A 10,131-nucleotide genomic window follows, 5' to 3' on the forward strand; every position below is an offset into this window, starting at 1 on the left:
GTCATACAACATGGAGCTGCCCTGGGATCCATTATTCAGAGCATCCAGAGGTCATCCAACATGACGCTCCCCCAGGATCCATCATTTTGAGGCTCTTCAGATTATGTAACATGGAGCTCTCCCGTGATCCATCATTGTGAGGATCCACAGGTCATCTAACTTGGAGCTCCTGCAGGATTCATTGTCATGAGGATCCACAGGTCATCTAACCAGTAGCTCACCTGGGATTCATCATCCTGAGGATCCACAGGTCATTGCTCATGGAGCTGCCTGGGATCCGTGATACTGAGGATCCAGAGGATCTAATGTGGAGCTGCCCCAGGATCATTGTCCTGAAGTTCCACAGATCATCTAATGTGGAGCTCCCCCAAAAGCTGTTGTTCTGAGGATCCACAGATCATCTAAGATGGAGCTTTTGTGGGATCTGTCATCCTAAGTATCCAGAGGTCATCTAATGTGGAGCTCCCCCAAGATCCGTTGCCCTGAGGATCAGAAGTCATCTATCGTGGAGCTCTCCTGTGATCTGTTGTCCTGAAAATCTACAGGTCATCTAACATGGAGCTTTCCTGGGATACGTCATCCTGAGGATTGGAGGTCATCTATTGTGAAACTCTAATGGGATTTTTCATCTTGAGGATCCACAGGTCATCTAATGTGGGCCTCCCCCGGGATCCATCATCCTGTGGATCCAGAGATCATGTAATGTGGAGTTCCCCCAGGATGTGTCATCCTGATGATCAGAGGTCATCTAATATGGAGCTACCCTAGGATCCACTGTCCGGAGTATCAGAGGTTATCTAATGTGGAACTCCTCCAAAATCCTTCATCTTGAGGATCAGATGTCATCTAATGTGGAGCTTTCCCCAGGATCTGTCGTCCTGTGGATCCACAGATCATGTAATATGGAGCTCCCCAAGGATCTGTCATCCAGAGAATCAGAGGTCATCTAACATGTAGCTGCCCCAGGATCTGTCATCCTGAAGATCCACAGGTCATCTAACATGGAGCTCTCCAGGAATCCACCATCCTGAGGACCCACAGGTCATCTAACATGGGAACTTCCCTGGAATTCATCCTCCTGGGGATCAGAGGTCATCTAATGTGGAGCTACCCTGGGATCTATCATCCTTAGGATACAGAGGTCATCTAACATGGAGCGCCCCCAGAATTTGTTGTTCTGATGATGAGAGGTTATCTAATATGTAACTCCCTTGGGATCTGTCATCCTGAGGAACAGAGGTCATCTAATGTGGGATCCATTTCCCTGAGGATCCACAGGTCATGTAACGTGGACTTCCCCCAGGATCCATTGTCCTGAGGATTAGGGGTCATCTAATATGGAGCTGCCCTGGCATCTGTCATCCTGAGGATCAGAATTCATTTAACATGAAGTTTCCCCTAGATACCTGGTCCTAAGGATCCAGAGGTCATCTAATATGGAGCTCCCCTGAGATTCGTCATCCCGTGGATACACAGGTTGTGTAACTTGGAGTTCCCCCAGGATTTGTCGTCCTGAGGATCAGAGGTCATCTAATGTGGAGCTGCTCTGGGATCCTGAGGATCGGAGGTCATCTAACTTGGACTTCTCCCAGGATCTATCATCCTGAGGATTGGAAGTCATGTAACATGGGCTTGTCTTCCTGAGGATCCACAGATCATCTAACTTGGAGCTTTCCTGGGATCTGTTGTCCTGAGGATCCACAGATCATGTAATGTGGAGCTCCCCCAGAATCTTTCTTCTTGAGGATCCACGGGTCATCTAATGTGGAGCTCTCCCAGGATCTGTCGTCCTGAGTATCCACAGGTCATCTAACATGGAGATCCCACAGGATCCATCGTCTTGAGGATGAGAGGTAATCTAATGTGGAGCTCCCCTGGGAACCATCATCTTGAGGATCAGAGGTCACCTAACATGGAGCTCCCCTGGAATCCATCATCCTGAGTATCCAGAGGTCATCTAACATGAAGCTCCCTTGGGATTTGTCATCCTGAGGATCCACTTGTCATGAAGAGAGAAAGGGCCTACAGAAAAAGGAGAAAAAGCCAGACTCCTACTAAGACTGGGCTTGAAGCCTGAGCTTCCCCTGAACCTAGAGTACACAACTTACAATGTGCAAGCTACTAAACCCCCTTTCTGTTCAAGGCGATTTGAATTCAGCTGTTATCTACAGTGAAAGTACAAACAATGTTTTTCAGCCAGAGAGAAAAACAGACAAAAACCCTAGAAGAAGTGATGCAAGAAGAATCAGTAAGCCAGGAAATTATTAAGCTATATTAATAAGTCTAGGTAAGTATGCTTCTGGAAGAAAGATGGATGACGTCGATTTAAAATTCCAGAAGATGTTGACATAGACATTTGGGACATGGAGGAGTTCAGAAGGAGCTAGGCATTACTCAAGTTCTTGTCTAGTTCCTGCAGATGATATAGAGGCTGAATATAAGAGAATAATGAAATTCTGACACATTTATAAGTTGAAGTGTAGGTACCCACTAGGACTACGACATGAATTGGAGTAGAATGTAAAATTTCAAACAGATTAAGGAAAAAGGGGATTAAGGAAAATTTGCTGAATCAAACAAAAGGCATGGGGGTTAATAGAAACAAGGAGTGAGTGTGACATACTTACAATACTAAATAAGGAATCAGTAATTTAATGCTTTGTCCTTGGCTTCCTCCTGGCTTCAGTGGGAATATTTTAAATGTTTCATCATTAAGCAAGATATTTGCTGTAGGTTTCTCATAGATGTTTGATCAAGTTGAGGTAGTTACCATTTTTTTAGAGTTTGATAGAAAGGTGTATTACAAATTGGACTTTGTATTTTATTAAGTAGGCTTTGATTAGCTGATTTTTGAGTCACTTGTAAGAGAAAATGCCCAAGTAAAATGAAGAGAATTTTTCCCATCAAAAATTTTTGTCCTGTTTATTCAGTCCTCTTAAATAAACCCTCCTCTTTGACTTTTTGTACTATACCTCTTTTACTAAAATTCCACAAATTATGAATATAAAATGTCTTTACCAAAACCAGAAAAAGAGACAAAAGGTAGAAAAAGAATGTCTGCTTTCTCTATTCTTCATTCCTATTGTATCTTTCCCCAGAATCACACAAGTCTATACAAGCAAATGTGTACATTAAAAACATCATTTGTGGTTTGATTTTACAAACATCCGACATGCCATCCACTAGGGGTCATGCTAAAGTGACTACAGGGTCCAGGCAGGTAACCCAGGTGTGGCAGGTGTGGTGGGGACCAGCGCCTCTCTTGAGCCCACGCCCCCTCCAAAGTGGGCAGAGGTGACTTAGTATTGAAGCACAGCATGAACCCCAATTAGCACTCTGCAGGGGGAGCTGCTTCTTGGCTTGCCATTGGGTTCTGTCATGCATAAGCCAACAAGCACCCTCCCAGTTCATTCATTCTATGCTCGTGTGCCACTATCTCCTTGCCAGATATCTGTCTGCAAGATATACAGGCTTTAGGTTGGGCAGGCAATGGTCTGCTAATAGGATGCTTCCAAGGTGTTTCTGCCACCAAAATGCCTCACTAAACATTTGTACATGGTGTAAGACAGGGTCTCATTCTGTTGCCAAGGCTGAAATGCAGTGGTGCAATCATGATTCACTGCAGCCTCCACCTCTCGGGCTCAGTTGATCCTTCCACCTCAGCCTCCTCAGTAGCTGGGACCACAGGACTGCACCACCATGTCTGGGTAATTTATATTTTTTGTAGGGACAGGGTTTTGTCTTGTTGTGCAAGCTGGTCTTGAAATCACTAGCTCAAGCAATCCATCCACTTCAGCCTCCTGAAATGCTGGGATTACAGGTGTGAGCCACTGCACCTGGTCTTGCATTTTTAAACCTAGTAAAATAAATTATAAAAGTGAGATTCCTATGCCAATCAGTATGGCCATATTTTATTGTATTTATTTATTTTTTAGTTTGACTTTCAAGTTAAATTAGACCCCAGTGTATGTTGTTCCCCTCTCTGTGTCCATGTGTTCTCATCAGTTAGCTCCCACTTTTAAGTGAGAACATGTGCTATTTGATTTTCTGTTCCTGTGTTAGTTTGCCAAGGATAATCGCCTCCAGCTCCATCTGTGTCCCTGCAAAGGACATGATCTTATTTTTTTGTCATGGCTTCATAGTATTCCATGGTGCCTATGTACCACATTTCCTTTAATCAGTCTATAATTTATGGGCATTTAAATTGATTCCATGTCTTTGCTATTGTGAATAGTGCTGCAATGAACATACAAAGCATGTGTCTTTATAACAGAACAATTTATATCCCTTTGGGTATATACCAGTAATGGGATTGCTGGGTTGAGCCATATTTTATTTTAGTAGATACCAAGAAATTATATTCAAATTAGGTTGCATCTATGCCAATTCTAACCAGCAGTGATAAGGGCACCTCTTTCCACTACTATCTTCCCCAGAAATAAATGTTTGGACTCTGTAATTTTTGCCACTCTCTTGGATAAAATATGGTATTTCATTATCACTCTAATTTGAATTTTCTTTACTTATAAGGCTTAGTATCTTCGTATGCATTTATTGGCCACTTTTATATCTTACTCTCTTAATTGCTAATATATCTTTTTTACACTTTTGTTGTTGGATTTTATATCTTTTGTGTATCAATTGGTATGAACTCATGTTAGAAATGTATAAGTGCTGTGGGTATTTTTCCCATTCTAACCTTCCTCTTTTGGTATTGCTTGGGCTGTCTGTGGCCAGCCTCAGCTCATAGCAAACCCCTCCCTTTGGCCCTGCCCCCTGGGTTCATTTTTTGGGTCCTCGCCTGGGCTCTGCTTCTGCCACCTGAGGGCCAGAGGGCTATATCTGCCACACAGATGGCCTACCTTACACAGCAGTGTGGGAAATGATTTTCTAGCCATTTCAAGATCACTCTCAGTTGTTTCATGATTTGGTCATAGTTATGATAAACTTGGCCAATTCATGGATTCATTGCTAGTTCAGTGCTCTCCCACTCCTCTTTCCTTGTGGGGTCACCTACATTCTTGGATGGGTTTGCCAAGATTCAAGTATCAGGAGGCGCTTCCAGTCCTACGGAGACATGAGCATTCTAGATCCACTGCTGAGAGGTCTTTCTATTTCTACTCGTGGCACTCTGGGTCCTCTGATCTTCTTCCAGATGACTCGGGTCTGCCCTGGAGAACATGGATAACCCCCTGCCCTCAGGTGGGTAGCGACCCTCTGTCTGTCTCAGGGCCTTTAGCCAAGATGCCCCTCCAAATCCATTCACCTCCACTCTTTGCTCAAAGATGGCAGGATTCTAGCTCATGACCCATTGTCCTGCTTTTCTTTGCTCTGTCATTTCCATCCCACTTCTACCCACTTCTGGCTGGAGGGGCAAGTCCCAGGCCCCCCACCTGCACCCAACACTCTCACTCTCTCCCAAACTCCCTTGCTCCCTCCAGCTCACAGGAGCTCATCTTATCCTGCAGAATGGGGAGAGTGCAGCCTAAATGGTCAAAAATCCTTTTATGCCTTTTCTCTGAAGCAAAATCTTCTCCCCAGAATGTGCTTTGGGGCTTTGGAATTTGGTAAGCAAAACCTAGGATTTTAAGCCTCATTTTTTCAAAACTGTAGATTTCAAGAGTATATTTTGAAAGTCAAATAAAGGACATACCTCAGCAGCACAGAATCACAAAATTATTTAAATTACTTTTGAATTTAAAATCTTGTCATAACCTTGCACCACTGATGGACTGTGAGTATAGAATGCTATTAATGGGTCCAGGATGTTGGGAGAATGACTGGGGTAACAAGTGGGATCACTTTTAGGGGCTCATAACAGAAAATAAAGATAACGCTGGCTGAAACAAAACCTAAGCTTACTTCTCTCACACATGGAAGAAACTTGCTGGTTTGAAATACAGGTCTTATATGGCAGTTTTAGGGGCTTTCATCTTGGTGGTCCCTTCTAGGGTGTGACTTCCAGTCTCACAGTCACCTCACAGTCCAAAATGACTGCTGGAGTTCCAGACATTGTGTCCTAGCCCCAAGAAGCAGGAAGTAGTGGGGGAAAAAACCCAAAACTAAAAAAAAAAAAAAAAAGCAACCTCTGAGTCATCTTTCTTAGAGCAGCCTTCCTGGAAGTCTAGCTCTTGTATTCTTTCCCTTCTGGTTCAGTAGTCCAAGCTATTATATGATCACACCGGCTGCAAGGGAGGAAGGGAAACAAAATTTTCTACTTGACTCATTGCTGCTTCAAGTAACATCAGGCTCTGTCTTAAGGAAGAAGTGGAGAGTGGATACAAGGCAGTAAATAGCAGTCCCCAACATAACACAGTAAAATAAATTGCAGGGGGAAAAACCTGCTAATGCTTTAAAAATATTCCACCACAAACTATTTTTGTCAGGCAACCAAAACTGTTAGTAATATTTTGAACAGAAGTGGGTTTGTTGAACATTAAATTTAAGGAAAAAATTTTTTACAATTTTGAGTCTTCTTATCCAAAACTAAGGTATCCAAAGATGCCTGTCTCCATTTACTCACTTGTGGAGAAAGGAGGGGCTGACTCATATTGGGGAGAGGGTTAGTTCCTCAACAACCTTCTCAGTTTTATTGTAATTGGGCACATTGCTATGACTCTGTTTGGCTTTCTGTTTATTCCTGAGTCAAGTCTGTCTACAACAGTTTCCAGGCTGCTACCCCTCAACCATCTTGTTGAGTGGCCCTCAATTATGCATCTCAATGGGAATCATCTGGGGAGTGGAGAGGTGGATAATGGCCAATCCATTTCAAAACACCTCAGAGGGGTGAATTTCATTGGCTTGGGTTGTGGCCTGGGCAACAGGGTGTTCAAAGCCTCTCTGGGTGACTTGCATGGGTGGGTAACTTTTGCTATTCCCTAGTTCCCTGGGATTGTTCCTTGAAATCTCTCAAGTAACTTGAGAGATGGCTGCTAGGAGGGCTGAACCAGTCCTACAATGCTGGCAAAGGTCCAAACTACCTTGCAAGGCAAAGAAAGCCTGCACACATGGATTCATAAACCATTTGCCTTCATGTTTACAGAAAAGGACCAGCTGCAGAAGAGTACTGAAATTAATGCTTCCATCCTGAGGCCATGCTTCTCCATGCAGAACCAAATTTGGCCATTCCTGATCAAATCAGGAATATGTGCAAAAGGAAGATGAGGTGCTTTTCCTTCAGAGACTGAAAGTCTAAGTAGTCCCAATGATTCAGAATGCACTCTAGAGAAATGCAGACTGAAAATCGTTGGTTACCCATCTGGAAGAGAGGACAGAGGAGAAAAGAGCTTTTCTCCACTCTCTCTATAGTCTGAGGGTCAAATGGATCCCAGTGATTTAGAATGCACTCAAGGGCAGTGCAGACTGAAGATAGCTGGTTACCCATCTGAAAAGAGGAAAAAAGGCATTCCTTTGTTTCTTTCTCTTTTCAGTGAATACCTGGGGTATGTGAGGGAGTGAAAAAAAGGTGTTCCTCTTCTTTCTTCTGACCTCATATCCCTGAGTTTCAGTGACTTGTGCAGGTACTGACTGTGGGTGCAAGTGTGACCTTCACCCATGAAGGCAGAGGAGGCATAGCCAGCAGAAATATTTGCACTCACCTGTGTGGTGCCTAAGCCTCCCACTGTCAGTAACCTTTGAGTTCCCTAGACGTTATCTATGCCCATGGATGTGAGCATGACCTCCATCCATGAAACAGAAAGGCCCTAATTGGCAGGAATTCGTCATGCTCACCTGTGCTGTCCCTAGACTTCTGCTGTCTTCTGCCTTTGAACCCCTCAGATCTAGTTTTCCTTTCTAGGGCCTCAAACCAAAGCTTGGGAAAAAGACACCTCAGGAGGGTGTATGAACCCATTAAATTAGTCTCAGGTGGCCCTCACCAAATTGCAGCCAGCAATCAGCAAGGCAGCCCTTCTATTGCTTCCCTATCATAAACAGGTGAAGCTGTAGGACCAGGTCCCCCTCAAACAAAGGAGATGAAGGGAGTTCTGGAAATTGGGGACCCGGCCTAATGAGATGCCGCCCAAAATTACAACTTAAGTATTTGAGAGAGGAATTACCTGGGGAAAAAGACTCTTATGCTATACATACGGGTTCCTTCAACAGGGGAAAGAAAACTTTCAATCATGATACTCTTCTTTCTTCTAAGAAAATACAGACACTACATTGTCCTCATTTACACTCCTGATGACGAAGCTAAATGCTCATTCTACCCAGCAATATTACTGTGTTTTACAACATTCAACATTTAACATTGTATATAAAGAAGAGACAGAAAACATGACAGCCATGAAAAGAGAGAAAAAAAGAAAGAAAGGGAAAAAGAAAGAAAAGAAAGAGAGAGAGACCAAGACCCGAGGTCCTATTGCTGATACCCTAACAGGTGGTTGGGAACTGGAGTCAGTCCAGAGGCCTTTGGATAACACCAAGGTGTAGCCTCAACCAGACGCCTTCAGTTGCCCTAGTACCTCCTTCTGGTACCATGGGACAGCTAGACCTCCATGAAGGGAAATTGGTTTGGAAGAAAGCCAACATTCTCAGCACCTGAGGGTGATGGGGGATTGAAGGTGTCCTTTCCAGCAAGTCTGCCCTCTGTGCCATAAGTTTGGCAGCCACACTAGTTGCTTTTAACTGGCTGACAGATGCTCAGTATTTTTTTCTTCATTTTGACTATTGTGGAGTTAAGGACTTCAAAAAAAGGGACAAAAAGCAGATCCACTTTTACTCACTCTTCCACAGATCCCAGACAAGCCCCAAAAATGTTATGGGATTTTTGGGTGTCATTTTCTATTTGAAAAACCTCTGTGGTTGGTGGCACCTTTACCTGAATTCTTGTCCTGCATCCTGAAAGAATGAGGTACACAGACAAGTCGAAGGTGAGCAAGATGAAGAGGAACCTTACTGGGTATTAGAACAGCTCAGAGGAGACCTACAGTGAATAGCTCCTCTCTGTAGGCAGGTTGTTCCATCCAATATTGAGATCTCAGTAGAGAGGAGGCCTGTAGTGGGTGGAGTGGGTGGCTCTTCTCTGCTGGCAGGTCACTTCAATGAGTGTTCAGCTCTCAGCAGAGAGGAGGCCCTGGAGAGGGTGGCTCCTCTCAGCAACTGGTTGTCCCTGTATCTGCTGCTTTCAGCAGAAAGAAGGCCTTGGAGAGAGTGGCTTTTCTCTGCAGCAGGTCATCCCAACATCTGCTGCTCTCAGCAGACAGGAAGCCCTGGAGAGGGAAGCTTCTCTCTGCAGCTGGTAAACCCAATGTCTCTGCAGGTCTCTGATGCTCTCAGCAGAGAGGATAGCTCCTCTCTGCAGCTGGTTGTCCAGTTGTCTGCTCAGCTCTGGCTGAACCAAGGGCTTTTATTGGCTTCGGAGGGGAGGAAGTGCATGTGGATTGGTCCACGGGCAGCTATGGGCTGCCTGCAAAAGCCACCACAATTTCTCACCCCGATTGGTCCTCACCAGGGACTGCCCCCTTCCACCCAGGAATCTGTCTGCTTACTGCTGCCCTGCATGGCACCCATGCTTGGTCCTGACTTTGCTCCAAGATTGGAGCAGGCATTGACAGCAGAGAGAAGCCAGTAGGAGCAAGCATTTCTGAGCCTGCAAGGGCAGGAGGGCATTCCCAGGCCCCCAAGAGTGCAGGGATGCCCCAGTTGGCAGCCACTGCTTGAGAAAATGCAACTTCAAAATAGTGAAGTGGGCTGTGGGGAGGGGGGCACACTTCTGCCTGCTCTGTGGAGCCAGAAGCCCAAACCTGCAGCCATGGTTTGGGTGGCTGCAGCTGCCCCCAGGAGGGCAGGGCTCCTGCCTGCCTCTGGCCCCCAAGAGCAAAGGAAGGCGTGAATCTGCAGCCACAACTTGGGTGGCTGAAGCCCTGCCTGAGAGGGTGGGGCTCCTGCCTGTTCCATTAAGTGGGAGGCCTGGGTCTGCAGCCGCAGGTTGGGCAGCTGCAGTAGCACCCAGGGAGCTCCTGCTCCAACTCAGAAGAGATGGGGCTCCTACTTGTTCCTGGCCGCTGCTGGCTCCATGGAGTGTGTAGCCCCAGACACACCTCAGTGCTGTAGTTGGCATGACGTCAGTGGCAAGCTCTCTGGAGTGGCCACTGCCATCACTTTGCTATCTCGCTTTATCTTGGTCAA

This window comes from Callithrix jacchus, chromosome 15, assembly GCF_049354715.1.
Source record: "Callithrix jacchus isolate 240 chromosome 15, calJac240_pri, whole genome shotgun sequence".
Lineage (NCBI taxonomy): Eukaryota > Metazoa > Chordata > Mammalia > Primates > Cebidae > Callithrix > Callithrix jacchus.